Source organism: Copidosoma floridanum, unplaced genomic scaffold, assembly GCF_036245765.1.
Source record: "Copidosoma floridanum isolate Cflo_tuat_1 unplaced genomic scaffold, Cflo_Japanese_pri ptg000040l, whole genome shotgun sequence".
Lineage (NCBI taxonomy): Eukaryota > Metazoa > Arthropoda > Insecta > Hymenoptera > Encyrtidae > Copidosoma > Copidosoma floridanum.
Genome location: NW_028321917.1, coordinates 5,548,518 through 5,565,443, shown reverse-complemented (window position 1 = coordinate 5,565,443; position 16,926 = coordinate 5,548,518).

Here is a 16,926-nt window from a genome sequence, read left to right as displayed (position 1 = left end):
CTCTATCGCACTCGCGCATTCAAATGGATTGTAAAAAGTATTGGCGTTGCGTCTGTACGCAGCCTTACAACATATATCTACTGGAGTTAGCATATATATGGCAATGCTTGCACACTAATTTGAGGTTTATAAACTTTAATGAATTTTTTTATTATACATGTAGAGTTGATAACCTCACTTTGCACCCTTAAGGAGAAAAATAATATACGCTACTCGAGCGCAAGCCTTTGCACCCTTGGGCGAACTTTGCGCCCGCCGACTACTTTGGGCCCGTGGGCAGAAAAGTACTTTTCCGCCCTGAGGCGAAGTGACACTTTGCGCTCTAGTGGCGTAATGTACTATATTATTACGTATTCAAGCACGCGCCTGCATAAAATACATATGTACTTATTCATACTACTTATGTTACACATGATTCGTGCATTCTAAGTACTTCCACGTTTGTTATAATATATGTATTAATACATGTACAAATTGTTGGTCATAAAATGCAGAACGAAACAAAAACTTTCACCATAACCACCATACTACTGAAAAGAAAGTACTTTTGTCAAGTTACGTAGGACAAAAATTCCTTTTATTTAAAATTACTATTCATGCATTTGATGACATAATATATATACACACAATTCTTGTTGGAATCGCTGAACACGACAAATAAAATTTTTTTTTAATTTTGGCTACCGTAAAAGTAAAATAAATAATTTATTCTATCTGATTGAGATTAAAGAAAACAATAGACATACAGCTATTTTCCATTGTATAAAGTTGCAATTTGTTATGCAATAAGTTTTCTATGATTATTTATAAATTAATATTAAAATTTACCCGTGCTTATAACTAATTTTTACTAATCTCAACATTAATAATAAGAATATAGGTTTTGATCACGTGAAAGTTTTTCTTATAATACATATAATAGAGAATAGAAAATAAATCAATTTATAGGTAGGATATGAAGGATGTAGCTTTGCCTTTGAGCTATGACTTATATTATTTTTAGAATTACAACTATTGTTTGTATGAATCCGTGTAACATATATTTTTGCACCTCGATAATTATTTTTTATACGTGAAATTATTTTTGGCCTATCTGGCTTCCTTTTCTAGATATGACTGTTTTTCAAATTTCGGAAGGTTATATTGTGTCAAAAATTTTTTGAAGATTTTGTGAATGCCCATATTAATTTTTCAAACACGGCATAGAGAAGAAAACATTTTTTTACTCGTTCGTTTTAAGAACAGTCAAAAAAGGAAATAATTGAGGTTATGTTTGTGCATAGTCCAACCCCTCTATATTCGTGTACCTCAATCATGTAGTTCCCCATTAGGATATCCGTAAAAATTGTTATTTTTAGCCAATTTTGCTTTCCTTTAGAGATGCAGCGTTTTTTTCTTGTTATTAAAGGTTAAGTTGTATTATATACACACCACATACCTAAAATATATTTGTATATATAGGTATATTAGCAGCGTGAGGGGAAGGGAGCGAGCGGCGTACATTCGAGAGAGTAGAGTAGAGTAGAGTAGTTTTATTAGACTAAGGACCAACGGTCCAAAGTAGCCTTGCAATGGATACATAGCTGTTTCAGACAGCTTACAGAGGTTTAATAAGGAGATAGAGAGAGAGACGGAGCGGAAGGGAGTGTGTAAGAGAGAATATAAGAAGTTTCACTTTAAAAAAAAACATAAAATTCTGTACTAAGGTATAAAACTAAGAAAACTAAATACTGTACAAAATTTTTGGCAAAGTACTTAATATTCATATCACAGTGTATTTGGCCAAGCCTTATGCTTAACCATGACACATTGGTTATTAAAGTGTTTCCAGTCACGACAAATAAGGTAAACGACACACTTGAACAATGATTTGTTATGAGACATAGTTTTATTTGTACTTAAAAAAATAAATCGCGCATTGCTTCAGCGGCTGTACTACAAACGCGTACTTATTATTTTAAACCCAAGTATTGGAACAAAAATCCACAAAGAATTAGGAGAAAATACTAAAAATACCTATGAAAGAGAAAAAAATCTAATCTATCTTTAGTCGTACTCCTTGCATAGTGTAAATAATAAAATAACATCAATTACCTCCATTCAGTAGTGTTTTTGCTGAGTAAGTAAATCTCTCAGGAAATTGACACCGAGCAGGAAGAGGCCATCCGTAATGATATATGTAATACGCAAAAGTGGCAAATAACATTATGGCAACTATCAACAGTTTGGTAGAAGTGCTATGTTAATAAAATATTATATATTTAATTATACATTTCGCACCATAAGTGGAAAATACACCATAGGCACCCAAAAAAGGGTGAGATTGTCCCACAATAAAACATTTCCGAGCCACGAACTACATTTTCCCGACCAAGGACGAAAAATGATGTTCGAGAATATTATTTTAACGTATGACTATGTTGTCGGTGATTGAAAAAAATGTTCTCACTCATCACAGTACAGCAGCAACACACGTGACACATGTTGAACTCGTAATGATCGATGCACTGGACGACTGAATTTTTACACTCCTTAGCTGTCGAACAACTGATGCCGAAAATCGCACTGGCAGTTGAGTTTGGACTCGTTTCAGTTTTCGGATTGGCCGTAGGGAAAGTCGCAGGAACACAGTCGTATGGCTGAGTGCTATGTGTCCTTGCCGGTAGGGAAATTTTACTTTCGGAGTCGGAGGGAGGGAGGCTCTTCCCGGCTTGTGTATCGATGACACACCTCATGAGATTCAGGTGGTTATTCTCGAGCCAAAATTCAAAATTTCGATATTTAAAACTGCATCGTTGTTTTATTAAAATTATAAGCAAAATAATAAATTATAGTTGACTAGACTACTAAAAAAATGTCTAAAAATTATTTACAATTCATGTACGATTGCGCGTGTGATTACTTTAGCAATGCCGGTTGTCAATAATTTAGTATGTGCAATATTCAAATATCCATCGAACAATCATAAACGAATTTGAAAAGTAAATATAACCAGAGGATAGAGGTTTTAAATACATAATATTCTACGTAAAAATTTAAATTTAAATATAACTATTAAAATTGTAAATGAAATAAATACTTACTATGTTTAAGAAAAAAACAATAATAAAACATAAAAAAATATCACCAAAAAAGACCATTCTGCACAATAAATTGAATGCAAGCTGGCAAAAAAATGAAAAAATTATTATTAGAAACTATAAATATTATTATTTTAACAGGTAAAATTATAGTTTGAATAGTTAGTATTATAGTTAGAACAGTAAGAAATTTTATGCCAGAAAGTAAGATTTATTAAACGATTTTTTTTAGGTTTACTGTTCCAGCATAGTAATTTTTACTGTTCTAACCGTAATTTTTACTTTTCGAACCATTATTTTAGTTGTTAAAACATTAATTTTTACTGTTAAAAATAATGTTTTTTTTTTTTGTTTTTTTTTGCCAGCTTGCATTCAATTTACTATGTGGAATGGTTATTTTTTCTGGAATTACTCTGTTAATTTTATTATTTTCTTTCTTTGAGATGTGACATACGCAATGAATACTGCAATACATTCGTAATTTGCTTATATATGCATGTATGTACATAAAAGCCAGCAAAAATATAATTAATTAATTTTTTTCGCTCATTTTTTGGCATACTTCAATACGAAAGTATTTAAATTGGTGACATCAATTGAATTTATCACAACACACTATCAATAATATTAAATTAATAGACATTAGAAGTGCAATAGAAGTGATCTCGTCTGCCCTACGCGCATAGTAGGGTAGGGTGGGGCAATCAGAGATTTTTTTCACAGCCTCATTTTTTAAACACTATTACTGGAAAGATATTTTATTTATGATACTAAAAAAAATATAAATGATATTTAAATAACTTACAAATAAATGAAAACATATTTTATTTCTCTATCTGCACTTAAAAATATTTTAAAAAAAATAAAAAACCGAAATTAATGCCAGTTTAGAAAAAGTGGGGCAATCGATGCGGTTTGCGTGGGGCATTCGAAGTGATTTTACCTCGGGTTTTACAGTTGATTTTCTTTTTTTTTCAACAACTTGACATAAAAAATCGCTTTTCTTTCTTGATTACTAAATTACAAATAATTTGGTAAATTAATAATATAGACGCAGTTTTTATAAGTAAGAAACAAGCTGTGTTTCATCATGGCTACATTTCTTTTTTTGAGGTTAGAACAGACAAAACAAACATTACGAAACCGCTCCGATTGCCTTCAAATTATCATTTTGAAAAAATTTGTTAAAATTTTTTATAAACATTAAGCTAATATAATGAATTTTTTCTATAATAGCTACAGTAAAGTTGTGATCAAAAAGTCTTCACTGTAATTTTCACCACAGCTTCACGATAATTTTTTTGTTACCGAAAGATTTGACTGAGTTAGATAAACTTTGTACCGTAAAGTTGCGGTAATTTTTTCTCTGATTGATAAAAACTTGACGTTAAACGTCGATAATTAGTTGACGACATCAAGACCAACATTAATTATTGAATTTATTCATGAAAAATTTATCTATACTATTGACTAACTGCCGGGGTCTTCTCAGTCACAGCTTTACCGCTGCTTTTGCGATAAAAATTTACTTAACTTATTTCTCCATGTGGCTAAATAATTTATCCGTTTAAAATTGCGTGGTTATTGTTATTAATAATTCAGTACGTGTTAAGTTTAAATGTTTATCCTATGGTCATAAACAATACCAAAGAGTAGATATTATGAGTGGATGGAGTTTTTAAATACTTCATATTCCACGTAAGAATGTAAATTCAAATATAACCATTAAAATTATGAATATAATATAAATACCATTTAATAAGACAGCACAACTAGATGCTTAACATGTCCGTAGTTTGATTACATGTGCATGTACATTCAAGCCAGCAGAGACATCTTTCATTTATTTTTTTTAACTTACATTTTTTAGCATACTTTAAGGGGGCTCCTACGACTACTGCTGAGGTCAAAGACAAACAAAAAATAAATTTTTGTTTTTCAGTAAACAAATGTGTCTAAAAATCATTTTGATATTTTTAATAACGTATGAAGTGGGAAAAATGATATTTATGTGTGCAGTTTAACTTTGTACGAAAAATTAATTATTGTTTTGACCAGTCTAGTGCATACGAGGGTACACCACCAGACCAGACCACCTGTGTTGGTGTAGTATAGCGATGTAATATATAGGTATATGGTATATACATGTCCTGAACAAGTACGTCTGCTACCCACGTGACCTCCTGACCTCCCGGACACTATTTATTTATTTCCATCACAAATATCTCGCTAAAATGGTCCTTTATCCACAATTTTTAATACAGCATATTACAGAGGAAGACTTCATCTACAAAACGTATATATTCAGTCTGCTGGGAAATTTAATTTAGTTTTATTATAAACGAAAACAAATTGTTTTTCACGCTGCCCCATAGGAACACGTGCTAGTAGTTACAACTTTGAGCTCGGATTTCTCAAAATTTTGACCCATTCGAAATATAATTTAGACCACCATTAAGGAGGCTTGGGCGATTTTGAATTAAATGCTGGCTATGTCTGAAATTCAGAGATTATATAGATAAAGTTTGCTAGATTTTTTTAGGAAAACAAAATAGGTAGGTCAACACATTTATTTTCGAGAAAATCGCTTGTGAAAATTCGTCATTTTAACACGCAACCTTACGGAACCCGAAATTCAATAGACTACCGTACCGCAATAAAAAGCTGTGGGCCCACACATTAAATTGGTACATGTACTTGAAAGTATAAAGAATCTATTATTAAAAAAAAAGAATAGGATCAACACGTTAAATTTTGAGAAAATAGCGAGGAAAACATCGAACATGAGAATTGTTTTGTTCAGGTACTGTAAGTGCGCATGCGCTGTACATTCATAAACATACAAGCATGAAAAGTTAAGTCTAACACAAGTATAGGTATATAATAGCAGATGAGAGCAAGAGAGTACAGTGTTGTCAGCTTTATCGTGGCAGGGCCGTCATCTTTACACAAGGTACCTTGGGAAAACTAATAAATTTTTTAATATCGATTTTCCGAATGACTTTTCCACGTATTATTGCTATTTTGTTCACACATGTGTATAATCAAAATGATTATAAAAAAAATATTACAAAGAATCATTTGTATGACAAGTACCCCACAGGGGCCCCTCAATAGATACGACACCAAACGCCCAAGCCTCCTTAAATTCAGTAGACTTTTATTTACAAGAAATAATATATCTCTGTTTGGGGACTTTCGCGAAGGAGCCCCCTTAATAGAAATGTTTTAAAATTTATGACATCAATTAAATTTCTTACAATTACATCGAAATTGTTTAAGTTAAAATTTATTCCGGTCCTGTACAAGTGATACATACAAGCATTAACAGCATTTTTGTAACAATAGACTAAGAGTGAACCGCATATTTTCGGGACTATAATCGTTGCGGTTGTGAATGAGAATGATATTTTTATAAACTCCAATTTATCTAGTATTAATATGCCGACCTACACCACGAAACTATTATAAAACGCATACATGAAACTGACCAGTAATACCGATAAAAAAGAATTCTAGCAGGTTTTCACTTATCTAGTGTATTTAGTAGGTGGTTAGGTCAATAATTGTTTATTCAATTGTACATAAAAACTTCCAAGGATTCTACTCTTCTGGTAGTAAATAGCCGTTCCATGTGTTTTATAATAGTTTTATGGTGTACGTCAGTACATACTTAATTAATTGCAATTTACATAAAATATCAGAGGATGTTACCCCAACAACATTCTAGTCTTCGGCTTCTCTTGTTAAAATATATTGTTCACAACTGTAACGGTTCTTGTCTAGGAAATTTGCGTTTACCTTTTAGTCTATAAAATCCTCAATGTTAAAATAATATGCAGACTAAGGTGCTGTTTAATGCATTATTTCTACTGTGTTTATAAATATTCTAACCATTATTGACATAAATAATTTCACGATTAGGACTTAATTGTTTGAAGATCTTAATTTTTAAGTTGTGACACAAACCAGTAAAGTAGTTAGCACTCGGTATTAACCCGGAAAAAGTTGAAATGTTCGATCAATAGCAAATCAAGTGTTTTATCTACATAAACAAAGTGAATTTGGTATTAGTAATCCACTTTACGTTTATCGAAGGTTCACAAGTTTCACATTCAACCCTTCCGCTTTAATACATGTATTATCTTTTAATTATACTGTTTTAATTTCAAGCTCATTTTCATTGTAAACTGACTAAGAAAAGATTATAGTCTAGTTCTTTTGCTATTGATGAAAAAAAGTACGAATTTACATTTTAAATTAAACTACAGGTTAGGATTTAACAGCTTGCAAAATGTCTGGCCAAATACTTACTAGTCTAATCTGTAAAAATAAAAATTTTCTAAATAAAGCTGCGTGTTACTTTGATAAAAAATCCCTAAGACTGTTAACGTTTTTCAATTTTAAATAAAGTTTTATATTCAATTCTTTATATTAAACTATATAAAATACGATTATTAGTATATAAATAACTATACTTATTTAGACACTCTGGCAAAGTTACTGAGATATTCAATTACAAATTTAGTACGTAAAGAAAGGAAATTTTTAAATTATGCTTTTATTGTGTACATCATGAATGACTTTTATTTGTGGTAAAGAAAAAAAATTTTTTAAATTTTTATTGTTTTCATCCAAATCCAAGGTAAAAGCGATCATTTAATTTTTTTACTTATTCAACGATAGTTTTCAATTATTTTTAACACCTGATTTGCCTTTTACTTTTATAACACAAGAAAAAAAAAAATTTCGTTCCCCTTGGTTTCAATTCAAAGACAATTATTATAAATTATAGATCATGTTGTTAAATTTTTTTAGTAGAAAATTTTTTCTCAAAAATCCTAAACATTTAATTCCACTGGTTTACATGGCAAAAATTTTACACATCAGGGAAAGTAGTTTTCTTGCTATGTAAAAGTTCGATAGACCATGAAATTACATTGATTATAACTGCGTCTTCATGAACGTACTTCATTAAATTTATTCTTGAGCACACGTTCAAATAAGTGAAAAGTTATTCTATAGGTAATGCTTAAGTATTGAAGCATTAATAACTAATGTAGACGATGCCATTAATGGGCTGATAAAAGCATTTTTGGAATAACCTAGCACTATTAAATGTTAATCTTATCTTGATATATATTTAGACACAGCAACTATGACTGCACATTTTTACTACTTTACCAAAATTCTACTGTTATAAATGTTTAAAAATACTGTACACAACTAAAGCCTATCTTAATCACATATATCGACGGAAAAAGCGAGTTTTAAAATAAATACATGATTATATCAGGAGGTTTATTTTCCAATAGGATACAGAAACTGATCTATAAGCACCAACAATCTTTCCTTTACACGGCACAAACAGACAAAAAGAACAAAAAAAATTTTTTTCACACATATATTTTTACACCTATTTAAAAAACGTTTAAAATCCTATTATAATGTCATAACGATACTCCTCGCATGGCAGACTACAGAAGTGTGAAATTGAAGAAATTTTGTGTATTACTTTAGTAGCTCTCGACTACTTAGGTACTAGGCGACTGTATTTCTCAAGGAAGAATTGGATTTAATAGAACCAACAAGAAACTGTAAGTACCTAAACAAGGCTATAGAAACATTTAATTATGTGTTTTAGGTTGCTTTAGTGCTCATTTTAGCAATAAATAAAATAGTTTTACTGCAAGCACTTGAAATTAGAAAGTATATGCAATGACAAACATTCAAGTATAAAGTTTTAGTCAATTTCAAAACATCTTATTTATTATTTTTACTTTTAAATACTCAAACTACTCCAATAATGTAAATTGCTTGTTGACTTTTAATCTCTGTATGTTTTTTTTGACTTATTCGTTTCATGCGATTGTTTAACACTTGACTTTTATTTTTTTGAAAAATTTAAATATTATAAAAACGGTTTAAGCTACTCGTAAAGCAGATAGAAAGAATACGCAAACTGTAATTTAATTTTTAACCACAAGTGAAAACAGATACATAGAAATACATCTACAAAAATATTGATGATCTCAACTTTTTAGCTAATTTTTTAACTCAGTAGAATGATAAACTTAAAAAAAAATATATAATACAGGACAATACATTTTCTAAAATGTGTTAAAAACTAATTTCAATTTTTCCAAAAAAAAAAAATTTTTGTAACGTAGTGCCTTTATCTTTCAATCACAGTTTTATCATTACCATATCAACGAGCCAACGATAGTAGCAGTAAAAAAATTGTGGAGAGTGCTTAGTACTCCAGTATACTTAGCAATGGAGCAAATTCCCGGAGTAAAAAAAAAAGGCACAGTTACTAAAAAAACCAGCACTCCCATATACAAGTTTCAATTCCGAGGAACCACCATATACCGTTGCAGATATTGTGGGACAAATTACACAAGCGAACCCGACTTGTTGAGACATCAACTTGGACATGAGAGCACAGCTCTTATATACTATCCCAAAAAGCCCATGGAGGAAAAGAAGTAAGAACAATTCTCTCAAACACTTTAAAATTGAAAATGCATCGGACTACCTTCTTAATTTATTTATCAAACAATAAAAGTTAATGTTTTGGAAATCATAGTACTCGAGAAATTACAAGAAAAGATTTATTATATTCAGCTTGATTTCGGATCATGAACCTACGCCTCTGGCAAAATAATTACCATATCGCATTTATACGAACATGTAATACATTTATTTACTCGTAAAAATTACCTTAACACCATGCAAATTTACCGTGTATGCATAATTTCAAGCCTTCATGGCCACAATTATTCTCCTCTACGTATCTCCCGCCCCACTAAAAGCTTAGGTGCTTCTGATAAAAAATGTCTGTATCGCGCTTCCGGAAAATAAAACTAGATGTGAATATAATAATTTTCTGTACAATGATTTAAACATGCTTCAGCTGAGTATAAGTTTGAGTGACATAGTCTTGAAAATTGGTTTTATCCTTTATATAAGCGCCTGGACATCGAAACTTGGAAGTCTTTTTTAGATTGTTTCATAGTTACTTTTACATTATTACATAAACTCACTAAAAACTCGTCAACATGTCGTAAGCCCATTTATTCATCTACGTTAACGAGTTTCTAGCCAGCAGTAATTTTCTAAGAAGGCACATTTTATTTTTAATTCGAAAATTCTATTAACAAAAAAAAAAAAAAAAAAAAAAAAAACAGAAGCACACCTACAAAACATGCCGTTTTTTATACATACATCCTGAAATGTGAGAAAATTCGTGAACATTTAATAAGAGGAGGGTGACAAACTTTTTTAAGATTTTTATAAAAATGTATGATCCATCCGAGCGATCTCCAAAAAAGCCACTTAAATCCGCCATAACTCTTGACCATTTAAAAATTTTTTTACGTTACCAAACCTCAAATAAGAGGATTTTTAAAATAATATCAATTAAACTTTAATTTGTTTAAAAATATTTGGTAAAGAAAAAATTATGGCTCGAGTCTTAATTTTTTATGAAATAATTTCGATTCTTGACGATTTTCGATATGATTGTTAAGTAGCTATAACCATTGATATGATTGTCACTTTTAACTTTGTCAAAACGTGTAATGAAGTGATTTTACTAAGCTTTAGTTTTAATCTTAGTGAAGTCAAAAACATTTATCTAGTCGAAAGTTACAGCTAGAGTAAGCTTTCTAATCGGAATAATACGTTTCTATCGATTTTTCGTAAAATTACTTAAACTTACAAGGGACTTTTCTTCAATTATAACTTTTAATGCTATTGGATTAGTCCGGTAGCTGAAGCATAAAAAAATAGCCAATAAGGAACAAATCGGAGATAGCGTCCAAACTTTGCAGATCGCTTCGTATTATGGTCTGTAAACATGGAAAAATAGTTTTGTCCAACCAAACCACGGGCTTCAATTGTTATTAAACAATTAGTAAAAATTTACCATTTTTTTTCTTAGTTTTTCTCATATTACTTTTTTTGTGGCTGTCGGATTGCAAGAATAGCTAAAATATTTTGTTCGTTATTTAATTATCTACCGATCTGTGTAAGTTAGATCATTGGAAGACTTTTTTTCGCAAAGTTATATTGCAAAAAAATGCAAAAATCGTCGTTATAAATTGTCATTTTGAAACATCCATAACTTTTATTATGTTTAATGAAAATGCTTCAAAATTTGGTATTCGATAGTTCTTATAGAGATCTTAAGCCATGCCAAAGGTTTTTCTTTTATTATGAAAAATAACGTAAATAAACTATAATTAATTAAAAAATTCATTTGATTGACCTGATCGTTAAAATTGAGCTAGACTGAAACTTTAAAATGGATTTCATTCAAAATACAAAGGACTTCAATTTTGTAAAAAAAAAAAATTTTTTTTTTCAATTTTTACCCCGATTTTTTCACAAAATTTAATTTTGCAATATTAACAAATTAACATTACTCGATCATTTTTTATTGTGGAGAAGTAGAACTAGTTCCATCTAATAGTGTATATTTTTACACAAATTTAAAAAAAAAATTTTTACGATATGATGTTTTTAACTATAGTTATTAACAATTTAGTGTTTTTTGCAATTGTTTAATTTCTATCGGTTTTTTCGATTTGAAAAAAATATTATAGTATCTACATAGCATCTGTTGTTGTAATATATGATTTACAGATTTTTTAACAAATAATTGAAGTTAGAAAAAATTACTTAATTGTACAGTTTTACGTGCGATAACGGCTTGTGTACGGCGGATTTCATATTTCAGGCGTTTCCACACCAGTTCGAAAAATCATATTATTTGATCTTTTATTTTATTATTGTTTTGTAATAACTAAAAATACATAAACATACATTTTCATACAAAATTTATTATGTGAATGCAAGAAAATACGATGTACATGATATTTGTTGCATAAATTTTTTATAAAATACTATTTCTTATATTTAACGTTATTTTGTTACTGGTGTGTGATCACTATCACTCTCGGTGTCATCTTCTATTTCGGCGAACAAGATGTCATCAGAATCGTCTTCTAATACTATATAATTAGGAAAAGCATTTTACTGTGAAGGTAAAAATTGTGCTAACATGGAAGACAGAATAGTGTCTCTTAGTGAAGATGAAGATGATAACGACATTTACAGTACTCAGAACGTACAGCATGAGCAAATTCAAATCCAGATGAGTGAATTAGTATTAGAAGACGATTCTGATGACATCTTGTTCGCCGAAATAGAAGATGACACCGAGAGTGATAGTAATCACACACCAGTAACAAAAAAACGTAAAATATAAGAAATAGTATTTTATAAAATATTTATGCAACAAATATCATGTACATCGTATTTTCTTGCATTCACATAATAAATTTTGTATGAAAATGTATGTTTATGTATTTTTAGTTATTACAAAACAATAATGAAAGTAAAAGATCAAATAATATGATTTTTCGAACTGGTGTGGAAACGCCTGAAATATGCAATCCGCCGTACACAAGCCGTTATCGCACGTAAAACTGTATAAATAAGTAATTTTTTTTAACTTCAATTATTTGTTAAAAAATCTGTAAATCATATATTACAACAACAGATGCTATGTAGATACTATAATATTTTTTTCAAATCGAAAAAAATGATAGAAATTAAACAATTGCAAAAATCACTAAATTGTTAATAACTATAGTTAAAAACATTATATCGTAAAAATTTTTTTTTTAAATTTGTGTAAAAATATACACTATTAAATGGAATTAGTTCTACTTCTCCACAATAAAAAATGATCGAGTAATGTTAATTTGTTAATATTGCAAAATTAAATTTTGTAAAAAAATCGGGGTAAAAATTGAAAAAAAAAATTTTTTTTTTACAAAATTGAAGTCCTTTGTATTTTGAATAAAATCCATTTTTAAGTTTCAGTCTAGCTCAATTTTAACGATCAGGACAATCAAATGAATTTTTTAATTAATTATAGTTTATTTACGTTATTTTTCATAATAAAAGAAAAACCTTTGGCATGGCTCAAGATCTCTATAAGAGCTATCGAATACCAAATTTTGAAGCATTTCCATTAAACATAATAAAAGTTATGGATGTTTCAAAATGACAATTTATAACGACGATTTTTGCACTTTTTTGCAATATAACTTCGCGAAAAAAAGTCTTCCAATGATCTAATTTACACAGATTGGTAGATAATGAAATGACGAACAAAATATCTCAAGCTATTTTTGCAATCTGACAGCCACAAAAAAAGTTATATGAGAAAAACTAAGAAAAAAATGGTAAATTTTTACTAATTGCTTAATAACAATTGAAGCCCGTGGTTTGGTTGGACAAAACTATTTTTCCATGTTTACAGACCATAATACGAAGCGATCTGCAAAGTTTGGACGCTATCTCCGATTTGTTCCTTATTGGCTATTTTTTGATGCTTCAGCTACCGGACTACGGTGTCATCTTTTATTTCGGCGAACAAGATGTCATCAGAATCGTCTTCTAATACTAATTCACTCATCTGGATTTGAATTTGCTCATGCTCTACGTTCTGAATACTGTATATGTCGTTATCATCTTCATCTTCACTAAGAGACACTATTCTGTCTTCCATGTTAGCACAATTTTTACCTTCACAGTATTTACACACGTCTGAGCAATGGATTTCATTGTTCTCTATCCGTACGCAGTAAAATTGAAAGGTAGGGATTCTCAAATACGTTCAAAAAGAAAATTATCGTTCACATGCGTCGACGCCTGAAACATGCAATCCGCCGTACACAGGCCGTTATCGCACGTAAAACTGTATAAATAAGTAATTTTTTCTAACTGTCAATTATTTTTTAAAAAATGTGTAAGTCATATATTACATCAACAGATGCTATGTAGATACTATAATATTTTTTTCAAATCGAAAAAACCGATAGAAATTAAACAATTGCAAAAAACACTAAATTGTTAATAACTATAGTTAAAAACATCGTATCGTAAAAATTTTTTTTTGTAAATTTGTGTTAAAATATACACTATTAGATGAAACTAGTTCTACTTCTCCACAATAAAAAATGATCGAGTAATGTTAATTTGTTAAAATTGCAAAATTAAATTTTGTAAAAAATCGGGGTAAAAATCGAAAAAAAAAATTTTTTCTTCTTACAAAATTGAAGTCCTTTGTATTTTGAATAAAATCCATTTTAAAGTTTCAGTCTAGCTTAATTTTAACGATCAGGACAATCAACTGAATTTTTTAATTAATTATAGTTTATTTACGTTATTTTTCATAATACAAGAAAAGCCTTGGGCATGGCTTGAGATCTCTATAAGAGCTATCGAATACCAAATTTTGAAGCATTTTCATTAAACATTATAAAAGTTATGAATGTTTCAAAATGACAATTTATAACGACGATTTTTGCACTTTTTTGCAATATAACTTCGCGAAAAAAAGTCTTTCAATGATCTAACCTACACAGATCGGTAGATAATTAAATAACGAACAAAATATCTCAAGCTATTTTTGCAATCCGACAGCCACAAAAAAAGTTATATGAGAAAAACTAAGAAAAAAAATGGTAAATTTTTACTAATTGTTTAATAACAATTGAAGCCCGTGGTTTGGTTGGACAAAACTATTTTTCCATGTTTACAGACCATAATACGAAGCGATCTGCAAAGTTTGGACGCTATCTCCGATTTGTTCCTTATTGATTGCTTCAGCTACCGGACTATATTGTTGACCGTCTCTAGACTTAATGATGACTGTCAAATCATTATTAAGGAGGTTCTAGCGAGTAGAGATACCAACCCGCATCTTGAAGCTCTAATTTGCCAAAAAATCTTTGATAGTTGGCACCACTTCCGCAAGAAAAACATAGACTAACCTATACGGAAATACGACTAGTCGATCAATTGTAAATAGAATGTCTCAGAATGTTTTCCGGTTATCTATATTTTTCACGACGGCATTTGAAAAATAAGTACTACTGATAATACCCGACACTTTCGATTAGAGTTGAAAATCATTAGTCTTAGTCTACCTGCCATGAGCGCTGTAGTTGAAAGAGCGAGCTTCAAGCATGAATTCTCAAGATTTTGTCCGGTTAAGGATATAAAAAAGGTACCCTTAGATTCAGCGTAATCTAAACTATTTAATAACATATATTATGTCTAATATGGCGACACTTAGGCACTGGAACATGTACATAAGTCGAGGCTGCTCAGCATACAGTCTGTATCTGTACACATGTATTTTCAATACAAGAATGGTAAAAATGTATTTGTATATCACTATATGTATACATTCGAGACGCCATGATGGCTCTTTAGCAGCTATAGCGCTGCAGGTGGCAGAGTTTGGCTCCAAACATTCTCATTATTGTAAGCACCCAAAGAGCAACAAAGATTTGTTTATCTACGTACAATCTACATTCAAACATAAATCAGACGACATGCGTATCGACAATCAGAATATTGGCTATCATTAATTATATTACATTTTTTTATGCAGGCCATGTACAAACATAACTGTTAGAGAAAATTACAGTTCGTACACATAATTTCAATCAATATTTTATAGCGTTCACAGTATATTACACACCGAGAGGAGAAAGTACGGCATTCCCTACCCGGAATGTGAGTTGCCAAACATCCAGGAAACGATGCCATACTTTCTTCCCGAGGTCCGTATACGATTTGTCTCTTCCTCCCAACCTTTCAAGTGAAAAAATATACTGCGCACCTAGTGAGCGAGATTAAGAATGTCTTATATTTCACTTGCATAAATAAAAGTCATTAACGTGAAATCTCATAAATTTCTTAACCTTCGAACGTGGGGCGTAATAGTATATTGCGTACGAGTTTGCAAAGGCTTCGATTTACGAACCGAGAGGTTTATGGAATGAGCCAAAGGCGGGCGAGAGCCGTAACGAGGTTCATAAAGAAGCTTTTTCGAATGAGTTTCGTATACTATTTTCCGCCTGAGAACCCAAAATCAAGCGGCGAAGGTGCTATTTTGAGGTTAGAAGGCGGAAAAATATTTTTCCTACGTTGGGCGTTTTTGAGGGTCAGATGTGCCATCGGTAAGAAAAATAGGGTTCACACCTGGTGTGCATACAACCAGGGCAAGCACAAGGAGTCCCTTGGGCCCTGATTCGCAGGTTTTTTGGGCCTGGTGCTCGCCCTGGCAACATGCGCCACTAGGTACGAAAACTACCTTTTCACCAATCCTGCGCAGGGAGAAAGAATTTTTAAAATATTAGTAATTAAAATTCCTTCTTTCGGCGCAGTATAGTGGCAATTAAATTTACTGCTTATTAGGAAAAGTATTTTGGCATCCTCTGCGAGGCAACCACAAAACCAAAGTCATACTTTTGTCGGTGGTATAAGAAAATAGTATATTACGTCTAAGTTTGCAAAGGCTTCGATTTACGAACCGTGCGGTTTTGTAAAAGAAGCCTTTTTAAACGAGATTCGAATATCCTACTATTTTTCCGCCTGAGAAAATTTTTCCGCCTTCTAATCTCAAAAAATAGCCCAAGTCACCAACGCCGCTTCATTTTGGGTTCTCAGGCGAAAAAATATACAAAGGCTGCTTTACGAACCTCGTTACGGCCCTCACCTTCGGCTCGTTTTGTAAACTTCGAGTTCTTGTTTGTTCGCTTTCAAAGAACTTGCATATTTTATATCGAGTATTTGACAGAATTAGTGACTGTCACTGTGCGACTATCAGTGAAAATGAGTAGTTGCACATAAACAAATCATAAACAATATAGTGCATCTTGCACAGTTTCGGGTACATCTATGTATACTGTCATTTTTGTCATTTTTTTACTTGTATTTGTGCAAAACTGTTAACGGTAAACTGAAGAATATTATG